We start from the raw sequence: 10,135 nt of genomic DNA on the forward strand, positions 1-10,135 counted from the left end.
TCCTCAGAAAGGCTCAGACTGGAGAGAGAAAACATTTTTTATTTGGGAGAATAATCTTGACCGTTTGTCTATGACTTTGGAGTAAATAGACCTTACAGCCTGGGGTCCTATGCCTTGCAACTGGCTCATATTTTCATGCTTCATGTTTCATGTGCATTTGCCCCTGAGTCACATGCTTTCCTGTGGGAACCAGTAGACAAGTCACTTCCTCTCTCTGGGATAGGTAAGTCCTCCTGGATGCCTCAAAGAGAGAAGCTAAACTATTCCAAACAAAATATATGGCGTGCCCCTACCCATATTATTTCCTTCTCTTTCTGAGAGCCATTTTTTCTAATGACATCTTAATTTTCACAGTCAAACAAGCTTGAAAAATCAGAGGTATCTTTGTCCTCTCCCTTGACTCTCACATCCAATCAGTTGCCCATCCTAGTAACGTTATCTTGTAAGTGTCTCTGAGGCCAGTTCAGGACTTCATTATCTTTCATTGTTTTGAACAATTGCGGGAGTCTCCTAACTGGTTTTCTTGCCTCCAGCTCTCAATCCACTTTGCTCCTGCCCAGGGGCAGGGAGAGCTTCTTAATGCAGTGAGGAGCCCTAAGGTTTCCCAAAGATGTTGTAAGGGCTTTTCAATGAGTGACAGCCCAGGGCTCAAGTCTGGAGGGGTCTCTGGGCACCCACATTGCAATTCAACCAGTTCCAATTTAAAAATTTTCTGAGATCTGAAAAAGAAAAAAAAAACTTAAAAAGCCATAGAGGATTACATCTACTTTTTCTATGTCGTAGAACTTTCCTGTGAGATTTCACTTAGAGAAATCTGTTGCTAAGCTTTTTAAAAACCTTCGTTTAAAACACAGACCTTGTGGAAGAAACTATAAGAGGGAGTCTTAGTCTAGCTTTGAAAGTGCTCCAAGGAGGGTTTGAGGAACCATTTACTCAAGTCACCTCTTTGATTCCCAAAGGCTAGTGGGGCTGGGGACATTTGGGTTTCCTATAGACCAGAGGGGGATGGAAGGAAAGGTTGGTTTAGTTGATTCAGTTGCTCTAAGGCTTGTTATCAAATCGCTGGAAAGGCAAAAAGGGAAATGGTTTGAGCCAAAGCTGAAATCTAACAGGGGAACCCCTTAGATACTCCGACCATGAAGCGGTGAAAGGCATTTCTTTTTTCTTTTGTTGTTGGCAGGGCGATGCACTTTGAAAGTTTAGAGAGGGAGATGATATCTAGGGAGTTCTTGTCTCATTTGTATTTTACAAGCAAAACCAAAGATGACAATAGCTCAGTTCAAAGTAGAACGCAGGAAACAAGGAAACACAGGAAACATTTGTTCCCCAACTTTCAGGAAACAAGGAAACACAGGAAACGTTTGCTCCCCAACTTTCTTTCTGGTATCTGATACAGAGCACGTAAGGTTTCCCACAATTGGAGTTAGGTATGCACTGCTCTAGAAAAGTCGTGACCTTTGTTCAGGAATCTTTACAGATTCTGGTTGCCATGTACATGACCAACTCTCACCTGGGATGGATACTTGGAATAAATGAGTCAGTGAATGTAAAAGGAAATCTAACGTTTACCGAATGCTTCCTTTATGCAGGGATTCAAAGCAGGTCAGTCTGATGGCCATGTCTCTGTTCTTAACGCCATAGCATGCCACTGAGGTCATTTAGAAACTGTAATTACTATTATTATTATTGTTATCTTAGTGTTTGAGAGAGCATGAAACTGCAGGTCTCAGAGAGGAATGAGGCTGCATTTTTAAAATTATTTTACTATGTTCTCAGCAAAAGAGATTTAAATTGGTTGAGAATAAAAGACATGGAGCTGTTAAACTTAAACCATTAAAACGAGAGTAAGACAACAAGAACCAAGTCATAAAAGGGAGTCGGAAAGTACAGACAGTCCCTGATTTAACGATGGTTCAAGTTACAATTTCTCAACTTTAGCATGATGTGAAACTGACACTCATTCAGTAGAAATTGTACTTTTGGTATTTGAATTTTGATCTTTTCTTGAGCTCCTGATATGCAGCACGATACTCTCTGTGATGCTGGGCAGTAGCAGCAAGTCATGAGGGTAAACAACCAACACTCTACAGCGCGCTGTTGCCATCGTTTTTTGGATATTGTGTTCTGAGCACATTTAAGGTAGGCTAGGCTAAACATGATGTTCATTCAGTAGGTTAGGCATATTAAATGCATTTTTGACTTATGATATTTTCACCTTATGATGGGTTTATTGGGGAGTAACCCCCTCATAAGTCAAGAAGCATTTGTACTTATAAATCAGGACATGTAGGTTAGATAGTGGTTTGTCCTGACTCCTAAGACCCAATTGTAAATATCTCTTTCAAACTTATTGATATTTTATTGGAAATAGCAATTATAGGTGTATTTATACCACAGAACTTGGCAAATGCTTTGGACCAGGGATTCTTTTCCCCCAGGAGAGCTGATTGTTAAATATTTACCTGTTGCCCCATTGAGCTCCTTTAAGGACTCTACTATAGCTAGTATAGTGTGCTTCTGGTATTTGGGTCTGTTCTCCATGGAGTATTGGCTCTCAACTTCCTGCATTCAGAGAGGGAATGGTTTCTATCGTGACTGCTAGTGGCAGTGGTGATGGTATCACCCAGGTGGGTGAGTGGCTAAGATGTGAAACATTGTCTCAGAGACACTTTGTTTTCAGAGAACAAAACCCTTCAAGCTGGCTTAAGCAAAAAGAGAAGGTTATTAGGATACATGTGTCTCTCAAAGAACCCAAGGACACCTGAGTACCACAAAGGGCTGGAACCAGTGAGTGGAACACCCTCATGAGGGAAGGCTTCTTCTTTCTCCCTCTCTTCCTCTCTTCCCCTATCCCTCCATCCACCCCTCCTTCCCTTCATCCCTCCCTCTTCTTTTCTCTTAATCATATTCTCTCTCATTCTGCTTTTCTCTGGGTATCTGCTTTACTTTTTTCTCTTTGTAGACCACATTTCTCAGATCTACTTCCATTTGGATCCAAGATCATTTACCTAGTCTTGACTATGTCCTAATTTAAGTACTCAAAGGAGACTAGCTAGATTTTCTGAAACAATGACTGCTTCTTGGAAGAGAAAATCTGATTGGCACAGTTTGAATTGGGTGGTCATCCCTGGTCCAGCTGGCTTTGGTTGAGGGGATGAGGTCACTTGCCATTGCTTACTCAACAGGAACATTGGGACAAAATTCTCTGAGAAGAGGCAAGGCAAGGCAGGAAGACAAACTAAGGTGTCTATTATAAGCATGCATTAATGTCTCTTGGCATTTGTACCAATACTGAGGGGTGAGGATGCCAATTCTGGACAACAAGACACACCATATTTATTAGATTCCCCTTTGAATGTGCATAGTCATTCCCTCTGACAATAATGAATTGTATCAGAGAAAAAAATTAACTCTGTTCTTTATCTGTAACGTTCCTATTTCAGATAATTTATTTTACATGAAAGGGAAGAGGAGAATAGTGAGGAATGGGTAGGGCAAAAAGAACTATAGCAGTGAGGAATCATGGCAGTGAGGAAAAATATCAAGCAGTCCTCTCGCCTGGGCCCTGTCTCTTGAAAGTGAGCATGTAATTTTCCCAAGACAGATAACTCTGTGTCATATTTAAATCTTGAATGTTAAAGCTTGATGCTGCATTTTCTGATGAAGAAATTTTTGCTGTATGTGTGTCATTTCCCCACTGATAAAATGGGAAATAGTGTATGGAGAAAGGATCCAGTTAAGTTTTATATGTGTTGTTTACCTGTGACTATAAACAGAACACCTTTTACTGAGGAATAGTCGGGGAGGTGCGATGGATCTGTACGATGGTATTGGTGCGTGATAGACGCTACTGTGTTTGGGATGCAGACATCGTGATCACTGCTATAAATTACTATGTACCAGACACTGCTTCAAATGCTCTCCATACATAATTTCTAAGCCTTGCTATAGGCTTGCAGTATAGATGCCTGTGTTATTATCTCTATTTTGTAAATAGACAGCTGGGGTTCTGGAGAGAGCCAGAGCTACATAACTGGTATATGGCAGGGCCAGAAATCAGATCCATCTCTCTGGCGTTAAAGCCCACTGCCCCTCCCACCTTTTGTCATGTCATCTTCCTTCCAGAAACAGAGTCACAGGTGGGAAAAGGAATCAAATGCAGAGTCACGTGCAAAGTTACTGAAAACATTAAGAAAAAGGTAAGGACTTATTTTCCTTAGGATTTCATTTCAGATTTCGTTTCATCAGCTTCTATGTGGTGATGAAGATATACCTTATCTGAAGTTGATATTGTTAACAGTTATCATTAAACAGGTAATGTGAGGCCTCTAGAGATCTCTCTTTAAAAATGAAAGAAAAAAACCCCCATACATACATATTTTATTTCTTTAGGTAATCGGCCCCTGATGTAATACATTTTCTCACTCCTACGCAGTGAAGTGAGCAGAATATACTCAGACTGGAGAGCAAGGGACAGGGCGAGGGAGACCCTGCCTGGACTGAGGTCGAGAAGCAGAACAGTAAACAGCACTGCTGCTGGGGCCCTGGCTTCAAACCAAAGAATGGTGTTCCTGGGTGATCTGTCCTGGAGAACTATTTGCCATACACTTGTCTTTTTTGCCACGTCTATTCCCCTTGAGAGTAAACCAACAAGACGTACATTTTTTTTTTTTTTTTTAAATTTTGAAGAATTGAAAAGCCTTTTAGGAGGGTTCTCCAGAAAGCCAAGAAAACACATTGAGGATTTATTGCTCTAAACTTTGAATCTTTGCAGTTGGATATTACTACTTTCCTATAATCCCGATGCTTGGTTGTTCAGTATATATTGTTAAGATCACATGGTGACTAATGCAGGTCATTTGGAAATCATTTCAACTACAGAGCTGGATATTTTGGGGAATATTAAAAATTCTCACTTGGAAATGAATTTTTTATATAATATTTTAAAATTATGTTGTTACTATACATAACATAAAACCCGCCATTTTAACCTTTGTTAAATGGCAGTTCAGTGGCATTATTAGCACATCATCGGGCAACTATCGTCACTGTCAATCTCCAGAACTTTTTCATCCTCCCAGACTGAAACTCTGTACCCATTAAACAATAACTCGCAATTCCCCCTTCCTCCCAAGGCCCTGGCAACCGTTATTCTACTTTCTGTCTCTATAAATTTGATTTTAGTTACCTCGTATAAGTGGAATCTTATAGTATTTTTCCTTTTGTGACTGGCTTATTTCACTTAGCATACCGTCTTCAAGGTTCATTCACGTTGTAACATGTGTCAGAATTTCCTTATTTTTTAAGGCCAAATAATATTCCACTGTACATATATGCCACATTTCATTTATCCATTCATCCCTCTATGGGCACTGAGTTGCTTCCACCTGAAAAAGGATTTTAGACAATGGTTTAGCTGAGAACAAATATTGATTGACTCATAGAGACGAACTATTTTAAGCTTGGTTTATGGGACCTTCTGAGATGTTTTAATAAAAATGCTGTTTTGTAGACACAAGGTCCAAACATTTCATGTAGTATCATAGTCAGATTGCTCAGATCTAGACCTAAACGGTGGCAAAATATTCTGGCAGCATAGATACTGTTATTTAAATATATTTAATTGCCAAGTATAGATTCTACCTATGGTAACCTACTCTCAATCAATCCTTAGAAAGTAAAAGGTATATTAAGATAAAAAATATGATTAATTTTCTAGGATCATATGCCCTTGAAACTTCTATGGTCTTAATTTAGTCTTTGATACACTTACAGTGTTTTACCAGAATCAGAATGCAAGGAGAACCCACTTTGGCCTGGGGTGAGTTTGTCCTAACACAACAGAGAATATGAAGTGGTTAAAAATCAAATCTAGGACTGCTGCAGGCGGGGAGGAGAGTGAGCCAGAAGAAGCAAGCCAGGGATGTTTTTGCAGAGCTAGGGAAGGAAAGCAATTTCTATTTGGACTCGCATGTTATTATTCCTGTTAAAAGGAGCAAGCTTATAAATTCCCTATCTTCCTCTAGGATTTTGGGGGAACACAGGTTTCAGGTAGAGGTACTCAAGGAGAGATAGACCTGGCTACAGTTACATAGGAGAAAAAGCTAGTCCTGAGGTGATAAATGACTGGCAAATAGGCATTCAGTAGGGAGCACTGAAAGAAAGGCAAGCACTCTTCTGTAACTACAATAGACGAAGACTCTGTTTAAAATCTGAGGCCAAGAGACAGCTATTTTCTGAAATTAGTAATAATGACACTGATATCAGGAAGTAACCATTCCAGCACAGAATGGCATGGAACAAGAACAGCCTGGGACGCAGAGGATCAGCAGGACCTGGATCACGTGAGAAGAAAATAAATCCACGCAGACCAGACAAAGGCAATTCCCTGTCATATCTGACTAAGGCTTTTCACCAGTTTCCCAAAGAGGGGAGTTTGGATGTTCATATCAGAACCCTGATATATATTTCTTATTTTTGTTGCTTGTATAATTATGTTTACGTTAACTACATATTAAATTCTATGTAGTTCTCATGCCACAGGGCAGCTGCATTGATTTCCAACCAATCTTTTTGTCTTCATAATGCCCTGAGTTAGAGGGGCTGTTCAGGTGTTCTTATAGACTGATGTGCTCACCAGTTGGAGCCTTCTGACTTCTGCAGGTGAAATTCTAGTCATGAGCATCAACCGCATGAAAGAGAATCTTAGCCTGCCATATTCCTGTGTGCGTGTGCTGCACATTACCTGGCTATAATTTATGAAAATGATAATGTAGCCTCAGTTTACTGCCTCTATAGATTTCACTGTTATACTATCTCTTTTGTTTTTTCCAGCTCTTTCTTTGATGCTCCTAAAGATTGCAAGAAATGCAATGCAGGTTTGAGGAGACATACATATACCATTTCAAGAACTGAGTTCCCTAAATGGCTTTGCTCTTGAATAGAAAACAAGAAGAGAAAAAGATTAGTTAGGCTAGTAATCACCAGACTGATGCTGGGAACTGGGTATAGGTCATTTGCAATGATAATGTAGTAGTAGCCTGAACACAGGGCAGAGAAGATCTACAGCTGGTTGTAGGTCGACAGCAGCTGCTTCTTGAGATACAACCCTTAAAGCTTATTAAAACAATTAGGTCGTTCGAATTGTCTAAATCTTACTTCCCAGAGCCTGTTTACACACCCTGATGTAGAGCTGTTGCTCAGCTAAGGTAACACATCCCTTTGGCAGGGCTGCTCTGTGTCAGCATGTATTTCCCTGTGCTCACAGCCCTCAGAATGCCCCAATGCCTGCTGGGCTTCCACGTATGGAGACAGTTAAAATTACTTTTCTCCCCCAATTCTTTTTTTGTGTGTGTAGGGGAGGAGGAAGGGATAGGAAAATGGAAGATGTCTGAGGGTTGGCTCATTTCCCATGGAATTAGAGCTAACTGCTTTTTATTTTTAGTTAATATCTTATGGGCCTGGCTTCTTGGATGCAATATGGTTTTCGTTCATCGAGTCTGAGTCACCATTGGTTTTCTGGATCACCTCAGATGGAACCTTTCCCTTAGCCTCTGTTTTGACATCTGTGAATTGGAAAATTCTATGTAATTTCTCTGTATACTTCACAGGGACATAGAACAATGAGCAAGATTGTGTTCTATAGAATAAAACAAGTAGTTTTGGGAAAAGAGTCTAGAGTCAATTTTCTGTGATGTTTTCATAGATAGAAAAGGCAGCTTGAGAACATTCACTCCTGGGCACCCTCTATTACATATGACAGAACTATAGTCCAGAGAGAGTATATGACTTGAGACAGGTCATAGAGTGGTTTCATGGCAGAGCTGGCTCTAGGACTCAAAGCCTCTGACTCTCAAATCGTGTCTCCCCTGCCCCTATTTTTTTGCTCTTTCCCCATTGCCTTTGTTTAATGTACTTTGTCAATTCTGAAATCTCAGACCTTTAGGCTCCTGTGCACACCACTCAAAAATGATTCTATGTAGATCTGAATGTAATTAAACTTGCTTTTCCCTAACAAGGTGGTAAGATTGACATTTTAGCAGCTTAAGTCCTTTTTTTATTCCCCAACAGATTATTTTCTTTATTCAGATAAAGCCTGTGTTCTATTTTGAATGCTGGGAGAATGTAGTTTTTTTTTTTTTTCATTTAGAGTTTGAAGCAATTAGAGCCACAAATTAATTTCTCACATTAAAAAGAATGTGTTGTCTTCCGACCTGCACCTGCTCAACCCCATTTCCAGTGATTTGTAGGTTGTAGTACTGAAGAGGAAAGGGAAATACTCAGGCAGGGTCAGAGGGAATCACTAATGGCTAATCAATAACTGAAGTATTTCAAAACTCTAAAGAGACATGGCATAGTGTTGTGGAAGCAGTGGGACCACTTAGTTGTGGTTTCACTTATGCGAGGTTACCGGAAAGATCCAGAATTGGCCATCAAGCATCAAACATCTCCTTCTATATGTCTTTTTTCCCTCACCTATGTGTCTTTTAGTTACTTCAAACTCAACAACAAATTAATGTATCCCCCCCTCACCTCTCTGGCCCTACCCCAAAACTTGCTTTTTCTCTTGTATTTCTAGTCTTTGTTAAGGGTGTCAATATCCACAGCCATCTGAGCCCGAAATCAGTGCTGTCCTCGGTGCTCTGTTATGAACACGGGTTGGCTTCTTATCCAGTATCCATTTCTTTCCTCTCTCATTGCTCACAGCATCAAGATTTCCTTTAGGGAACCATGCCCCCAACCTGTTTTTCTATGTGGTTTAAGTAGAATTTACCCTATGTGTCACCCAAGTGGTGGGCCCTGATTAGTCAGAGCCAGTGAGCATATAGTTCCATCTCTCCTGCCATAGAGATTGGCTCAGAGGTCCAAGCCATTCAGTGTATGCCCCCCCAACCCCACTCCACTGGCCCAGATATTGGTTCAGTTTGGACCAAATAGAGTAAATGCATAACTTTTGTAATGACTGAAGGAAGAAAAACCTCTCTTTTGTTTTGAATGAGGTGGTATGTAAATAGGAGGTCTGGAGAAGCTGAGCCTGTTTTTGTTACCATGAAGAATACCAGAATGAGGCTATAGCCCATTTACTCAGGAGAGCAAATTATACAAAAACCCCACAGAGTCAGAGCCCAGGGTCTTTCTCATTGAAGCATGTATGAAGCCCACACTATTGCTGGATTCTTTCATCCCATGAGTGAACCAGTGTCCTTTACTGTTTATGTCAGTTTGAATGTTCTGATAATCAAAGATATCCTTAGCTAATACACTGTCCTCCAATCATTCACTCCACTCTATTTATTTTTCTTCTTTAATATATCTCAAATCTAACCTCCCCCTGCTCTCTGTAGTGTCATTAGATAATTCACTAGAAAGTCAGCATCTTAGTTATTGGGCACCAACTTAATTTTTGAAATGACATTTTTACTATTGAGAAACTTCCTAATAATGCAGAAGCCCAATAATTCAGAGAATGAAAAGCTGACCGATGACCCCAAAGTTATCAAATATGTGGAGTGTTCTATATTTGATGGAAAGTTCTTATGTAAATAAGGTCCTTCATGAGTTTGTCTAGTTTTCCAGCCTCACCTTCTATATACTTTGTCTACACGCCTTGTGCTGCAACCACACCAGCATGAGGCATGGGAGTTTCTTGAGTTCTGTATTCTTTTATGATTTTGTATTTTCAGTTTAAAAAAATTTTTATTTTCTTATTGTGGTGTAAAACATAACATTTACTATCCTAACCATTTTTAAGAGTACAGTTCAGTAGTGTTAAGTACATTCACACCGCTATAAAACTAATCTCTAGAACTTTTTCATCCTGCAAATCTGAAACTCTATATCCATTAAACAGCTCCTTTTACCCTCCTCCATCCCCTGTAACCACCATTCTACTTTCTGTTTCTATGAATTTGACCACTATAGATATCTCATGTGAGTGGGATTATATAGTGTTTGTCTTTTTGTGACCAACTTATTTCATTTAGCATAAAATCTTCAAGGATCATCTATGTCATTGCATGTGATAGAATTATCTTCCTTTTAAAGGCTGAATAACATTTCACTGTATGCATATGCCACATTTTTAAAAATCCATTTATTTGTTGATGCACATTTGGGTTTAATGGTGCTATGGACA

The sequence above is a fragment of the Pteropus vampyrus genome, unplaced genomic scaffold (genome assembly GCF_000151845.1).
Source record: "Pteropus vampyrus isolate Shadow unplaced genomic scaffold, Pvam_2.0 Scaffold229, whole genome shotgun sequence".
In the NCBI taxonomy this organism is placed as follows: Eukaryota; Metazoa; Chordata; class Mammalia; order Chiroptera; family Pteropodidae; genus Pteropus; species Pteropus vampyrus.